The sequence below is a fragment of the Dermacentor silvarum genome, chromosome 11 (assembly GCF_013339745.2).
Source record: "Dermacentor silvarum isolate Dsil-2018 chromosome 11, BIME_Dsil_1.4, whole genome shotgun sequence".
In the NCBI taxonomy this organism is placed as follows: domain Eukaryota; kingdom Metazoa; phylum Arthropoda; class Arachnida; order Ixodida; family Ixodidae; genus Dermacentor; species Dermacentor silvarum.
In genome coordinates, this window is record NC_051164.1 from 26,830,344 (window position 1) to 26,847,247 (window position 16,904).

Genomic DNA, 16,904 nt, shown 5'->3' on the forward strand with positions numbered 1-16,904 from the left:
GTGCGAGCGAGCGAACGGGAGAGTGGGGCGCAGGAAGGAGAGAGAGCGAACGGCGAGAGAAGGAGCGGCGAAGCACTGCACCTACGCTCTCTCCACACTCTCCTACACTCTCTCCACACACGCGGGAGCTCCGCCGAGCGCCCGCGATGCGAGCGCCCTCACACGCCAGAGCGCGCTCCTCCTCTCCACTCACTCTCCGCTACTCCGCTGCATCACTTGCTCCGGTTGCTAGGTTCGAGGATAAGCGCGCGCGCCCGCAGCTGTTGCTATGGGAGAGGGAGTGAGAGCGGAGAGATAACACCTGCGGCGCGCGGACACCGACAGACGCCTGACATGTCCCGACTAAGAAATGCATTCGCATTTAAAACTACCATCACAGCGGCATCCTATGGAGGGAGGATGCGCTACCAACTTATTGGGCTAATAACATGCAGTACCACATCGTTCAATAAATCGACGACTGCTTTGGCTTTAAAAAGCGGTTCTTCACCAAGAAACATGATGGGATGGAGAGGGACATGATACCGATACGCTTGAGGAAAGTATTTCTTTCTCTCTGTTTCGGCTTCCCGACGCTCCACGAGGACGTGGAGGACGGTCAGCCTTTCACCACATCTACCACAGGCTGGTGGTTCATCACCAGTAAGCAAAAATTGTGTGTGCCATACGTATGTCCTATTCTTAGACGACAGAACAGGACATCAGTTCGTCTTCTTTTCGTTACGGGGGCCAGAAGCCTAACTGTGGTTTTATCAAGTGAAGCTTATTATTTCTTTCCGCGTCCCACAAGCGTTGCCAGTGGCTTCGCAGTTTCTTTCGCAGGAAAGGCTTCAAATCGGTTGCAGGAACAGCAGCTGTAGGGAGATGTAACGCCTGATATGTAACTGATGTGGCCATTTGGTCTTCTCGCACCTCAATGCCTCTATGGCCCGGCACCCAGCATATTATGACATGCTGGTTTGATATATACGCTCTGCATAGAGTGGAATAGAGCTCAATGAGTACAGGATTTTTGTGTTTGCAGAGTGACATCAGGGCTTTCACAACGCTTAGAGAGTCTGTAAATATAACTGTTTTTTGAAGTTTTGTTTTCGTTATATGATTCACAGCCGACAATAGTGCATAGGCCTCAGCCATAAAGATACCTGTCTCCGGGTGCAGTACACCGGATTCCGAAAAGGATGGACCGATGGCTGCTTAAGATACCCCGGCATGTGACTTGGAAGCGTCTGTGTAAAACTCTGTCGAGTATTTAGATTGGAGTTCTAGGAAATGCATTTTAATGTGTGCCTCTGGCGCGTGTTTCGTGACTTCTACAAATGATGTGTCGCAATCTATGAGCGGCCACTGCCACGGAGGTAACAGTTTCACTGGAGCCATAGGACGGTGATCAAGCAGCGGAACACCCATTTCCTCACTAAGATTCCTCACACGCAAAGAGAACGGCTTTCTCGCTGCAAGTCGATTGTGGAAGAGTGTGGCAGCAGTCACATCGTTTATTGTTGAATAAGACGGATGTTCATTATTTGTTTGTACTTTCAGAAAATAAGTAAAACTGCTGTATGACCCCTGCAGATGAAGTGACCACTTATTCGACTCTACGTAGAGGCCCTGGATTGGACTTGTCCTGAAAGCACCAGTCGCGAGGCGGATGCCCAAGTAGTGAACGGGGTCTAGGATTTTCAATGCACTTGGCGTTGCGGAATTATAAATTATAGACCCGTAATCAAGGCGTGAAAGGACAAGACTGTTATACAAGTTTAAGAGACACTTTCGATCACTGCCCCATGTTGTGCGCGTTAGAAGCTTTAGAGGTTCATTGTCGTCAGGCACTTTGTCCTCAAGTACTTAAGATGAGGAATAAACGTCAGCTTGGAATCTAAAATGATTCCTAGAAACTTATGCTCACTGCTCACAGAGAGCGTATCTCCTTTGATTTAAATAGTTGGGTCTGACGTTACACCTCTCTTGTTTGTAAAGAGTACCCAAGTGCTCTTCTGTGAATTAACTTTGAAACCATTTTCATCTGGCCATTTAGACAATCTGTTTATTCCCAGCTGTACTTGTCGTTCACAGATGGCAATATTACATGACTTAAAGGCTATCTGCACATTGTCGACATAAACGGAATAAAACATAGTGCGTGGGATGGCTGTATGCAGGCCGTTCATTTTTACAATAAATAGCGTGCAACTAAGCAGACCCCCTTGCGGCACACCGGTCTCTTGGGTGAATGACTTAGAAAAAGCGTTACCCATTCTTACGCGGAATGTGCGATTAGACAGATAACTTTCGATTGTGTTTAGCATGTTGCCACAGACACCCATCGCCGAAAGATCTCGGAGAATTCCGTAGCGCCATGTCGTATCGTAAGCCTTTTCTAGGTCCAGAAATACTGAGAGGTGGAACTGCTTATGTATAAAAGCATCTCTAATATAAGCTTCAATGCAAACAAGGTGATCTGTTGTGGAGATACCTTCTCTGAAACCGCACTGTAAGGGATCGGGTATTTTGTTGCTTCCAATAAAATGGATGAGGTGCCGGTTAATCATAGCATTCAGAGCTTGCATATACAAATTGTCAGAGCTAAAGGCCTATAGCTACTGGCCGAAGACGGGTCCTTGCCATCTTTGAGAATAGGAATTACGATTGCTTCTTTCCATGCAGTCGGAATGTAGCCGGCAGACAACATGGTGTTAAAGAGTGACAGTACTGTTTTGTGGGTTTCAGGGTGTAAGTGTTTTATCATTTTATATAGTATTCTGTCACATCCTGGAGCAGAATCGTTACAACAATTCAGTGAAGCCTGAAACTCCGCCATGCTAAATGGACGATTGTATGCTGCATTGGCTGTGTCTTTCCGACTCAGCGGCTGTCTCTCTGCTTGTCGCTGGTATTTTAGAAATGTGTCTGTGTAATGGGATGTACTGAAAATATGCTCGAAATGGGCTCCTAGACAATTAACCTGGTCCTCAAGAGTGTCTCCTTATGTGTTTACTAAAGGTAGAGGATGAGTTTCGCGGCGTTTTATTTTGTTTACCCCGTTGCAGGCTTTGCTTTCGTCTGTATAAGAATTGGTGTTGCTTATGTATTTTTTCCCTACTTTCCAGTTTAGCACGTCGGCGTGTTCTTCTACCTTGTGTCTTAATCGCCTTGAAGTTAATTAGGTTTTCTGCGGTTGGGGAGTTACGAAGGAGACTCCATGCCTTGTTTTACTTTTTCTGGGCTTCCCTACACTCCTCATTCTACCATGGAATACGTCGTTTCGAAGGCGACCCATTTGTTTGGGGTATAGATAATGATGCAGCATCTATAATAAACGCCGTAAAGTATGCTACTGCATCGTCAATACCAAGTGCACGGACATCGTCCCAGGGCAAATGTGTTACTTCACGAAACCACGTCCAGTCGGCTGAATCGACATTCCATCTAGGAACATGTGTAGAGCACTCAGCTCGTTTTTGTAAGGTTTAGTACGATGGGGAAGTGATCACTTCCATAAGGGTTATTAATAACATCCCACTTCAGATATAGCATAATTGTACTGGACGCTATGCTTATGCCTATGGAAGAAAATGTTTTTTTGTGTAGCGCTGTAGAATGTTGGTTCTTTTTTGTTAAGCAAGCAGGCACTTGAAGAGAATAGAAAGTTTTCTATTAGTCTTCCTCTCGCATAACACTCGTGTCTTTGTGTAACCAGTTTCGAGAGAGTCCGGCAGTACACTCGTCGCAAAGGTGAGAATAAGATGTTTGTACGGATTTCTTTGTTGTCACGTTTGACCATTATTCTTTGCACTTTGATAACATCCTGTTCCTTCCATCTACCCGCCGTGGTTGCTCAGTGGCTATGGTGTTGGGCTGCTGAGCACGAGGTCGCGGGATCGAATCCCGGCCACGGCGGCCGCATTTCGATGGGGGCGAAATGCGAAAACACCCGTGTACTTAGATTTAGGTGCATTTAGATCACCAACGACTATGTAAGGGTGATGGAGTTCATCAATAAAGCTTTGAAATGTTGTTCTAGAGAGTTGTTAAGTTGGGGGGATGTATATAGACGCGATGGTGAATAGTTTATTGAATAGCACTGCTTCGATAGCAACTGCTTCAAGAGGGGTTTGGAGTTGCAGTGTCCGACATGCAACACCTCTGTCAGCTATTATAGCTACACCAGCTGACGCTGTAACAGCCTCGTCCCGGTCTTTCCCGAAAATAGCGTATTGCTGGAGAAAGTTTGTTTGTGTAGGTTTAAGATGTGTCTCCAGAACACACAGCACCATTGTATTTGTGTAAAAGTTCTTTAATGTCATCGAGGTTGTGCATTAGGCCTCTCACCTTCCAGTGTAATATTTGTGTATCCATATTGTTTGTGTTTTTGGGCTGTGTGTCAAGAGACGAGTCCAGTTGGCTTACGGAGCCTTTCCAGGCCCCGTAATCCGGAGTTTGTCTTTCTTGGAGCGGTCGCGAGAATCGCGTCGCTCCGGAGGCTCGGGATGCTCCGCCTAGCTTGGGGTTGTGTCCATCGACTCCAGGGAGCCGCTGGACTTCCGGGGTGGGCCTTGCCTCGAAAAGCAGGGCCTTGGAGGCCACCAACCCAGAGGTCGATGGGCTCTCCTTCAGAGACGGCGCAGCAGCGCTGGCTGCTGTCGCCTGGGGGGCTTGTGGCACAGCTGCGGTCACACTTTTTGTGGACTGGGCCGATTCCGGAGTCTGCTGCAGCGTTGCCCCCTTTCGCGCTGCACCAGCATACCCTGCGGTATGCAGGAAGGAAACGCGTTTCCGCGCTTCTTGAAATGAGATGTTCCCTTTCACTTTCAAAGTAATGATATCTTTTTCCTTCTTCCACGTAGGGCATGATCGGGAATATGAGGCATGCTCACCGTCGCAGTTTGCGCAGTGGAGCGTGCCAGTGCAGTTGTCGGAAGGGTGTCCTTGTTTGCCACATTTTGCGCAAGTAAGCCGGCCGCGGCAGCTTTGCGAGCCATGGCCAAATGTCTGACATTTGAAACATCTGCGTGGATTTGGAATGTAGGGTCTTACTCGTGTCTTTGTGTAACCAGTTTCGAGAGAGTCCGGCAGTACACTCGTCGCAAAGGTGAGAATAAGATGTTTGTACGGATTTCTTTGTTGTCACGTTTGACCATTATTCTTTGCACTTTGATAACATCCTGTTCCTTCCATCTACCCGCCGTGGTTGCTCAGTGGCTATGGTGTTGGGCTGCTGAGCACGAGGTCGCGGGATCGAATCCCGGCCACGGCGGCCGCATTTCGATGGGGGCGAAATGCGAAAACACCCGTGTACTTAGATTTAGGTGCACGTTAAAGAACCCCAGGTGGTCCAAATTTCCGGAGTCCCCCACTACGGCGTGCCTCATAATCAGAACTGGTTTTGGCACGTAAAACCCCATAATTTTTTGTTCCTTCCATCCTTCAACTAGTCCTTCGCTCAGATTCATGAGATCGTCTTCGGATACCACACCTCTGCATGTGTTCATTGAGCGATGTGGGGTTACCGTGATTTCAACATCACCAAAAGCAAGGAGATTTGAAATCTTTTCATGTTGTAGTTTGTCGCGTACTTCAAGCAGTAGTTCGCCGCTAGCCATATTAGTGATTTTGTACCGGGACCCAGCCCGTCTGTGAGAACTTTTGCAACGGTGAAAGGTGAAAGGGTTCTGACTGTATTTTCGGCGCATTTGCTATGTATAACATGGTAGCGTGGGAAGGATTCCTTGCGTTGGACAAAAAATTGAGTTTCTTCGGTGCGTCCTCTTTTCGAAACAGGGCGATCAGGTAGTCGGGGAAAGGTACTTAAAGCCATAAACACTTTTTGTTTTCGGCAGCTACGCCAGCCGCCCACCACCGAGCCCAACGAAAGGACGCTACGACACCCGAAGGAGACGCAGACGCCAGCTGTGCGTAGCTACTATAACCTAATATAAATATCCTAGGTTGGATAAAATACACCAGATTAACCCTTGCTGCCTGCGAAGTCGGAAATAAGAGGAAGATAGGAGGATACAGGAAAGATTGCAAGTGATTGAGAAAGAGCAAGATCTGAGAGGAGGATAGGAAAAGGCAACTACCGATTTCCCCCGGGTGGGTAAGTCCGGCGGTGCCGTCTACGCGAAGCAGAGGCCAAAGGGGTGTGTTGCTTCCGCCGAGGGGCCATAAAGGTCCGAACACTCGGCATTTGCTCAACCCCCAGGATCCCCTTTTCCCCGGACACGGCTAAGCCGCGCACGGTTAGGCGCGGGAGGATCCAACCCCCATGTGCTCGGGTCCGTGGTGTCGCAACACACCAAACGCCTGCTCACGCAGACGCCCCTGCGGGGACTCCTCTTGAATCCAGGATACGGCGCGACTTAGTGCCCGAGTGTGCTTGATCCTTCATTCCACGAAGGCGGTGGCGCGGGGCGGCAGTGCAGGCCATAGAAACTCTATGGTGCAGGCGCAGCTGTGAAGTTGGCTTTCACTCAAAAGGGTGCTTTTTCCGCATGTGACCATATTTGGCGAATAGGGGCGCGAGCGGCGCGTTCAATCAGACGCGCAACTCTGCACCCCAAGTGGAGCCTATACGGTGACTCTAGTCTTACTGGACATACTGCGCCATCTAGTGGCGCTGCCGAGAAGTGCACGCGTGGCCTCCGAGACCAGAAGCGTGGCATGCCAGTGCCTGCGAATGTTGAGAATTGTTCCCTTGCTTGGCCGCACCCTCAGTTGTAGATACTCAGTGTCCTAAGCTGAGAGGTTCATTGAAAAGCGACACATACCCAGTGCAATTGTGGTGCAGCCTGATAATGCGTCGGGTTGCTGTCCTTGAAGAACCCTTGTGACGGGTTTCATTCTGCTCAGAATTGGACAAATTTAAGGGATGTTTTTGTCAGTGTAGAAACGGCACATTTCCAGTGGCACACACCTAGCTACCCAAGTTGGCGTAAATGATGTTCATTGAAGAGAGGCACGAACCTGCAGTTAACATCAAAGCGGCTCTCAATGGGCATGTCTACCGTCCCCGACGGGGGAGGCGACTGCGAAGGCGGCGACGCGGCCGCCAATTTTTGTTCGGCTACCTCTGCTTTAAGACGCTCAAAGGCGTCCCTTAGCAAAGCGTTTTCGCCCTCGAGTTCTGTGATCCTAGCCGCGCCATGCTTTGGTAGTGGTGATAGTTCCGTCATTATCGTGGGTGACGTTCCCTTGACAGTCGGCCCAGCGGGTCTTCCCAGTGGGCGTTCCTTGTAGTCGAACGGCAGGAGGTCCCCTGGATCGCGTGCGCCTTCTGAAGCGGGAGCGCCCGTTCCTGGACGAAGAGCGTGGCGCCGGTTAGCCGGCGCGCCCTGTCGACGGGGATCTGCTGCGGCTCCGCGCCTGGTCGGCGCCGGTGGGCGCAGGTGGTTTGGCACGCTGACGTTCGCGTCTACTTCTGCGAACCACACATGGTACTTGAAATCGCTGCTTGCACAGCTTGACCGGTATATTGTAGCGATGCCTTTCCGATGTTAATGCCTTTGCGCGCTTTTCGCGCTTGGTCAGTGGTCAGAGCGACGGTCCGCTCACGTTATCAACGGGATCAGCCGGCCGTGCGCGGTGGTTGATAAGACTAGTATAGAATTAAGCATAACGCATCGCTACAAAATACCGACCCTTGTCCGCTGTAGGGTGAGGTCCTCCACAGAGGGCGCATTCGGGGTTGCACGTGTGATCCTCGGACGGGGATGGCTCCCCGCGACTTCTGCAAATCAAGTCTTTGGGTGGCGGGCAGACGTCGGCTCGGTAGCCTAAACTTCCGCATGCGTAGCACACATTGTTTGTCGACGGTAAAGCGTACACCGTAACATTTTTGGCCCGCACATGACGTAGTTAGGCATCTTCAGGCCATCCAAGAGAACGACGACCGTTGTAGTGGTCTTGATGCGCTTGACCTCCAGTGCTCTGGGGTTTCTCGGCGGTACATTGATGCTGGTGAGATAATGTTGATTAAAGTCCAGGTCGACGCCTCTGACAACCCCCTTACATGTGTTGTTCTGTGCGGCCAAGTAAGAGCTGACTTCCAGACTATGATTGCATCGATTCTAAAATATTCGACCGGTGTACTTACGACCAGTATATTCTGAATATTGTTGGGAATAGAGCACTGCACGGGCCGATTTTTTCAGGCCGGGTCCATCCCGGGCCAGTTTTTACGTTGCGCTGCCCGCCCAAGCCTGACCAAAAGTTTTATGGCGAGACCCGGGCGCCCGGAAATAATCTACGTTAAACGCCCCGCCCGGCCCGCCATCCCTTTACCTTAGGGCCGAGCCCTGCCCGAACCCGGCCCGAGACCGAAAAATATCACCGAGCGGCATTCAAAAAATAAAATGAAGAAGTGAATGAAAGGGATTTATTCTTAAGGAATAAATACATGTCATATGCAATTATGAACACCATTTGAGCGGTCTGAATGCAAATACCAGTGCGCGAAGTAGTACGAATGACCCTGCCGAGCAGTATCGCCTGCAGTTTCCAACAGCGCGACCTTGATGAGGCCCAATCCACTTCTATCGCAGTGCCGCCGTAGTATTTTTCCACGTCGGGCGCCTCACTGCTAAGCATGCGCCGCCCCAGCCGCACGCCCCACTCAACCGTATTCTAGTACACTATCGCCGAAGCGCAGCCGCGACCAGTCGTGAGCGCAGGGCATGGATGGTGTAAATGGAGAAAGAAAGCTTCTTGTTCCTCCATGGTGCAGCGTATGGCGCTGCTGCTAGGCGGCCGGTTGAGAACATGCGTGATGTCATGGATGGACGCAGTGCCATATTTCAGCCGCGCGGCGAATTATGTTATCTTACCAGTCATCGTTTTACCAATTCGCCTTTGAAGAATCAGCAAGTCGCGAACGCGTTTGCACTGCGCTGAAAGCATTTATTACATTAATTTACGTAAGGAATACACTGGCATCCTTTGGTTTGAGGTGACATCGGTCTTTCTGGACTTTTACAATCTGTTCAAACAGCGCTAAATGCGACGGAAGGAGAAAAGGGAAGTACACAGGAGTAGCACTGCTAGCTTCCAGCTGCGCCGGGGCAACAGGTTTTTCAGAGTAGAGACGTGCGAGGATAACTCGCTGCACGTTACGTGCACACCACCAGAAAGTCCGATCCCAGCACTGGCCCACGTGAAAATACCCGAGCCCGGCCCGTGTCCATGTCAAAGAGCAAATGCCATGCCCGAGCCCATGAAAAAACTGCCCTACCCGGCCCGGCCTGGCTAACTTGCCGGGCGGGGCCCGGGCTTTCGGGTAAGCCCGAGTCCATGCAGTGCTCTAGTTGGGACACACAATTTCGTTAGCTACCTCGGCAGGGTTTTGTTGCGCTGCCATCGCCACGGCGTGGGTCACCTGAATTTTGCTTACATTCTTGACGTTCAGGCGCCCTCGGAGTCAAACGATGATCCTATAGTGCTCCCTCGGTAGACGGGGGATTCTCGATGTGGTGGCGAGACGCTTCTTCACGCCTGCGTCCGCCGGTGAGGCCACCACGTTATGCCGAACTTGCGTGGGCGTTTTGCTCGAACGCACTGTGTTGCTTGCGCTTTGAAAGGGCCGCGGTCCATCCGGATTCAAGGCGCTCTTCGGGAGTAATGTCCTTCCCTTCAACTTAAATTTGCATAGACATCTCCTGGTAGAAAAAGAACGGCTGCGCGAAAGGAGAGTCCCCTCCACTGCGCGTTCGCCGGGAAAGTAGGCCGAGCTGCAGGTTAGATCTAGCGGCCGTTCGGCGCGGTCTGGCAGAAAAGCTAAAAAAAATGGCAATAGGACCACTAGCCGAGAGATGTCCGGGATTGGCGTTGTCCTCAGAACAAACTGCGTCGAATGACGTAAAGTTCAGCCACAGAAACCACATGTTTCCGTCCGAAAACATATGAAGTAGCAGGAGCCCATGTGTTCCCATCCGTACTAGACGGCGTCCCCTGGCGGTCCATACAAGTCCAGTAAAAAAATATCAATCATATATCAAATCAATTTTCAATCATAATATCAAATCCGTGTCCGCGGGAGGAGGCGTGGCACAGAGTTTTCTCAACGATCTCTAGGTGACGCGGTACGTGGGCGTGACTGGGGGTCGCCACGAGAGGGTTGAGCGATATCGGGTAGTGATCCGATCCCTGTGCGCCGCGGCTGCGTCTCCATTCGTAGTGGCAGCTCTCGCTCACCAGGGGCAAGTCGATTGCGCTTTTCTGGACACCTCGACGCACGAAAGTGGGATCGCCGGTGTTCAGGAGCAGGAGGCCAGCAGAGACGATGACCAAATCCATGCACACAACACAATCACCACCTATGTGCACCGCGAGGCTGACGACGAACGAGCTGTCCCACTGACGCACGGGCTGCACATACACACTGGCGACACAGGTGTCGGTGCCCCCAACGCGCACAGTCACTGCCGCGCACTCGACGGAGCTGGTCAGTATGTCGGCGACGTGCACGGCAGCTTGAGGAAGACATGCGCGAACACAAACAGACGTGCGCGAGCGGGCTGTGCGTTTGTTGTGCGCCGCGACAGTGCGCGCTGGTGCAGGCGTGCGACTAGCATTTGGTGGCACTGTGGTAAGACACCTAACCAGGTATGTTGAATTGTCCGGCACGCACGTACGTCTTCTGTAGCGCGAGCACATCGTACTCGTGCAGGAGAAGGTGCGCGGCGAGCTCGGCGTGTCGGCGGCGCATCGAACGAACATTCCATTGCAGGATGCGCGGCCGACGTTTCGCAAGGCTTTTAGCCATGATGGGGCAGGGCCTGTTGAGCGGCGAGGGCCGCGGCGCACATCTATCGCACACCGTCGTCCATTGGCGTGGTCTCGAGGAGCGCGCGTAATGTTGCAGCAAGTACTGCAATCAGGGGATCTCTCGAGTCACTGGTGGCAGGCTGTTGTGTCTGCGCCTGCTCCGCTGGTGGTGCACTGCGTCCGGCCAAGGACAAATTCCTTAAATTAGGCATAAACAACACAGTGCAAAAACACATCGAAACTGACTTTCTCGCTCAGAAAATGAGACTCATGCAGACCCCAACGGGCAGGAACACGCTGAAGATACTCGGTATGAGGGATGCTTGCAGAGAAATTAAGAGCACGGAAAGCATACCTCAAGACATTCGAGAGATCATTGAGACCAGCCCGATACTGAGAAACATGCATCCTAGAATACACAAGGCCAGAAGAAAGGCAAGACTGGAAGCACACGAAAGCTATTTCGCGCGGAGAAAAGACGTGTTATACGTCGACGCGACCAAATACAAAGAAGACTCCGGGGCGGTAGCCGGCGTTGTTGATCACCAGCTTAGGGAAATCAATTGCTCTTCGATCAAAGGCAACAACATCCTCGAGGCTGAGGAAGCGGCAATCGCACTCGCCATCACCCACCAGGGCAAAGAGGCCACTACAGAAATACTTACGGACGCGCAAGAAGCGTGCACAGTGCACAAGGTACAGCAGTGGACGCATATCCACTGTGGGCATCCGCATACTCAAGACAAGAAAAATCACCTTCTTGAGATGCTTCATTACGTGGACACCAGGCCATGAGACTGTGACAGGGAACCAGTGTGCCGACGCCAAGTTGGGCCCGAGCATACGCTAACCGGGGAACGCACGACGGCGGGGAACCGGACGCAGTCACCAGACGCTATTGAGCAATTTTATGAAACCAAAGAGCCCTAAGGAGGATATACTCCCCTCCCCACAAAGACCTTAGTAGAGAGCAGTCGGTTGCTTGGAGACAACTGCAGACTAATACAAACCCCAATCTGACTCTACTCAGCAAAATCTATCCGGCAACATATGACAATAAATGCCCGCTATGCGGGGAACACGTGGGTTTTATCACGTTAGATGGGCCTGCTAAAAACCAAAGGCAGCACCAGTACACAAAACACTAACACCGGAGCAGTGGGAGGCGGCGCTGTCCGGCTCAAAGCCTTAAGAACAGCTCAAGCTGATCGACAGAGTTCGCAAGATGGCAAAGGCCACAGGGGCCCTCGACTGAGGGCTCCACGTACGCCGGGAAAGCTCCTTTGTGAAAAATAAAGTTTTTCATTCATTCAGGGCATCTCTGAACGAAACGCCAGCCTGAACAGTCACTGAGAGACGAGAGGTGGGTCCGCACTCCTCCTGCACCGCGAGCGATGAGGCGCGAGCCTTGACAAGCTCGAGTGCCTTATGACGGGTGAAGCGCTCCTTAGACGAGGACAGCAGGATGGCCGCCCTTCTTTCCAGCTGCGAGGTGGGGCAGCGTGGCTCCAGGATCGCGTGAGTCCCGGCGCAATTAATGCATCGCGGCCGCTCTGCAGTGCATTCGCTGGTGGTGTGAGAGTCCCCGCAGAGGACACAGCGGGCATGTCACCTCGGTGTGCCCAAATACGCCGCAGGGGCCACACTGAATTGGTCGCGAGAGTCTGGGGCAGACCAGGCGTCGCTGTTTGAAGAGCAGCACGTCTCCGGGCACCATGTTGCCAGTGAACCTGACGCTGACGTTGCGTTCACTGAGCGCACAGGAGAGCACAGCAACGGGCGCTTTCTTGTTCTCACGAATTGTGTCTGCATCGAATGCAAGGTCGACATCATATATAGTGCCAGAGCAGGTGTTCTTTACCGGAGTTTTCGCCCTCACTGGCGCATCTGCGATGGTGCGCACGTCGAGCAGGCCCTGGAGGTCCTCTCCGGGAGAGCATCGACGGCCACCACGTTGCGTCGGAAGTTCACGCGCACACGGTGTGCACCGTCGATGCACCAGCGGCGATGGCCTCCTTCGAAAGTGCGAGGAAGCAGGATCGCTCCCCAACGGGGCGGAAGAGTACCGATTCCTCTTGTTGGTCCGAGGGAGGAACAGCGACAGACGGTAGAAGCGTCGTTTCCGAGAAAGGGTGGAAGCGATTCTTCCTCTTCCCGGCCTTCTTTTGTGCTGAGGGCCCCGCAACACCCAGAACACCCACATTGATCGGAGCATTTAACCAATGGAGCTAACCAATAAGTGTCCCATCAGCATATATCAGCTGATCTACGGATAAGTTATCGCCTGACATCGAACATTATGCTCCATTCGTTTGTGCTCAACATTGCGTGCTCCACAATCTCACTAATTTCTTCGACCTTACTTAACACTCATCACATACGCCTTTAAGTTACACATGCATGGTGACAGAATTTAGTTTTTTCGATTTCGTTTGTGACGATGGAGCAAAAAATTAGGATGTTCTTGAATTACTCAATTGGCAAATACACATTGACTGATTAACTTCATTAAGCTCACAATAAGTTTGTTCTAGACAAAGGCCACCAGAAATGCGGTTGGGTATTGTCATTGCTTTCTTTGGCAGTGGATAACGTGGCAAAAGCAATCTCTTAAATAGGCTTTATTTCCTCATTTACGAACAGCATGCAGGAAATATGTATTTTGCATCCAACACAATCCCTGTTCTCATGTAGGTATGGCTGAATAAAAATAAATAATGTTTAGCAACGTGTAGACCAAACTTTTATGGAACACCTTTATTCTCAGAAAACAACAGCAGCACACATATATTCCTTTCTTACTATGGCTTTCACCGTACGCACAAGCACGTGACCTTTACAGATTAGAAAATGATGTAACATGATTTGCTGCAAAGTGACACCTTCAAAAGATTTCGTTAACGCAGTTTGAAATATTTAATATGAGACTGGTGCTTGCAATGTCCTACACATGGAGATCACCAGGTAATGTTAATTGGAAGCTAATCAAACGACAGCACAAAGCAGCCATCGAAAGGCATTTCCTCCGCAGTACATAAGTACATATACGGAGGGATCATTTTTAAGATTCATAGAATATTTGCGAATCGCCTGCGGCAGATAGTTTAATTCTAGTCCTCCAGCTGGATTTGTAGACTAGGTGCGAACCTCTCCTCTCTCTCTTTTCATCCCTGTACTCCTTCCCCCAGTGAAGGGTAGTCAATGGAACGGGCGCCTGGTTAACCTCCCTGCCTTTCCTTTCTTCTATTTCTCTCTGTCTCTCTCCCGAGCTCGTTTATTTAAAGAGCTGGACATTACTTGCATGAGAAATTGAAACACCTAATCAACTAACTGACAGAACATCACAAATTAACTTCTTACTGAATTAATTTATGGCTCACATTGCAATTCATGAAATTCAGACGGTGGGTTTGCAACTTATCCACTTAGAACTGGCTAACACATCTAGGTTTAATTCTAGTAGATAAACACAAATACCCCAGAAAGTTGATGGGAAAGCGGCACCGCAGTATCTACAAGTACAAGTAATTTCTCCTGTGCTGTCCTTAGTACTTTTGTTTGTTGGCTTCTGATGATACGACTAGTAGAATTCGAGCCCTCGGTGTCCTTTCTTGTCGTTCATTATCTGCAACAACTGATTTCTAAAAATTATCCGAAACCTAAAAATTATCGCCTTGTATATGATCACATAGAATCAGAATTTCTACCCCAACTTGAATTATCTTTCGGTGGCTGCAATGATGTACGTTTTAATGCACGTGTTTGACCCCTTCAAAGTGCATGATTTCTGTCGTTGACGTCAATTTAATGAGGAAATATGTGCGAGTTCAAGCACACGGCTGTTTCCCATTAGCGAGAAAGAAACGCTGTTTATTCTCCTACTCAGAAGACATACCTCTGACGTCTGAATTTGTTCATTTTATGTTTCTTGGGAGTAGAAAAGTCTTTAAAAAAAGATGCGACGTCGCCCGAAATGCTATGACGGCTGTCAGCAGATTGAAATCGCGGCGGGGTCTCTCTTATCCCGTGACGTGGAGGATTTAGAACGAAACACGCACGTGCATACCATGCGTTGCTCGTCCCTTTGCTCTATATGGCAAACCAGCTGCGTGTACTGCACTGCAAAGCACTCTCCCTTTGAACCATGCAAAGATTTGGCCTCTACTGGAGGAGCCAGAGATCATTCGAGTGACGCACTGTTGCTGTAGTTGCATTCAGTTCCCACAAAGAAAGCTGCCTGTTCTGTGCGCACTTGTTCATTTCACAACGAAAGCAAACTGATAGCCTAGTTTATACAGGGTGTTTTTTTTAGCTGCACCAAATTTTTAAACTTAGAAAAATATAAATCTTGGTCACATTATGTTTACCATTCGAGTGTACGGATTGGCGGCCTCTAGACACAGAGCAATTTCCGCACTTACGTGCGTAATTAGCGAAGTTACGGTAATTAACTTTGTAATTATCAACAATAGGTCGCTACAGCAAATGAGTACTTTGGGGCCCGTCCTCGACACTACCTATCCCAACGATCAAATTTTGAATAGCGGAGTTCATGTGGGAGCTACGCGAACAATTAGTTCCCCTTGGCAGGCTCCTTGAAACCGAAACTGGCCGCAAAAAGAGCGTCTGTGTCGTCGATGTTGCCAAACACAGCAAAGTCTAACCCAGCAGCAGCTACATCTAACCCAAGAGGGGAGGGGCAAATAATATTTCGCTTTAAGTATTGCTGTATCTAGGCGAGTGAGGTCAATGGCTTATAGTCTGAAGTCTTGTCAGTTAGTTATTCAGCTTATTTCCTGACGTGCAATGTCTCCAGAAGTAAAATGCGATACAGTTGACTATTAATCAGTTTAATATTCAGAAAATATTGTTACGGGCCGCCTCCTTGCATTAAGGAAGAAGACGACGATCGCCGAAAAACGCTGCGCGTGTTCAGCCATCTTGGCCATCTCTGCCAACAATCCCTGTAGATAAATACTATCCCTTTTTCGTCTATTTGACGCCCCGTCACACATTGGTGGGAGGTGCGGGGTATTCTCGCCAGACGACGGAGCTCCGAAGCGGTCGGCGCTGCGGTGCGACCACCATGGCACACCAACCGGAATCTGCTTCTGCGCCGCGGACACCGATTGTAGTCGTCGAACCCCGAGACCCTGGAATGTTCAACGGCACCGATGGTATCGACGTTGAGGAATGGCTCACGCTATACGAACGGGTGAGCGACTCCAACCACTGGGACCTGACAGTCATGCTGGCCAATGTGGTGTTTTATCTTAGTGGAACGGCGAAGTTGTGGTATGACAATCACGACGCCGACTTCGGAAGCTGGGATACATTCAAACAAAAGCTCCGTGACCTGTTCGGTAACGCCTCCAGTCGAAAAATCATTGCGAAGCAACAGCTGTCAACTCGCGCCCAGACGTCCACGGAATCGTATTTGTCTTACATACAGGATGTGCTGGCGCTGTGCCGTAAAGCTGACAGTAACATGTCAGAGTCTGACAAGGTTGGCCACGTCCTGAAAGGGATAGCGGACGACGCATTCAATCTGCTCATGTGCAGAAATTGTGCTACCGTCGATGCCATGATCGAGGAGTGTCAGCGCTTCGAGCAGGCTAAGAGCCGCCGTATTGAACGACCATTCGCCCGGCTTCCCAACACCGCTGCAACGTCTTCGTGTGAAGAGCGGCCGCCATCTAACCTTTCACCGCCGTCGGCCGAATTGACGAGGATTGTCCGTCGTGAAATCGAGGCAATGGCTCCCGCTAGCCTCTTTACCAACTCTAACGCCGGCGACTCGAGCACACCAGCGGTTTCGCTAGTCCAAGCCATCGTGCGAAACGAACTCGCGAATCTCGGGGTTCACGCTGCTTGCGCCGTTGTCAGCCCTACATCCGCTTCCGGGGCCCCGACATCGTTCCCTCGATATCCGCGGTTCGCTCCACGATCGCGAAACCCTGCTGATTGGCGAACTGAAGACGATCGGCCTATCTGCTTTCACTGCCGCCGTGTCGGGCACGTTGCTCGCTACTGTCACAACCGCTGGTCGTTCCCGCAACGTACTCCATCCTTTGGCCATGCTCGCCGCCTTGATCGCAGCCCTTTTGAGCCACTATCTGCAGCACACCCAGTGGCGCACCGAC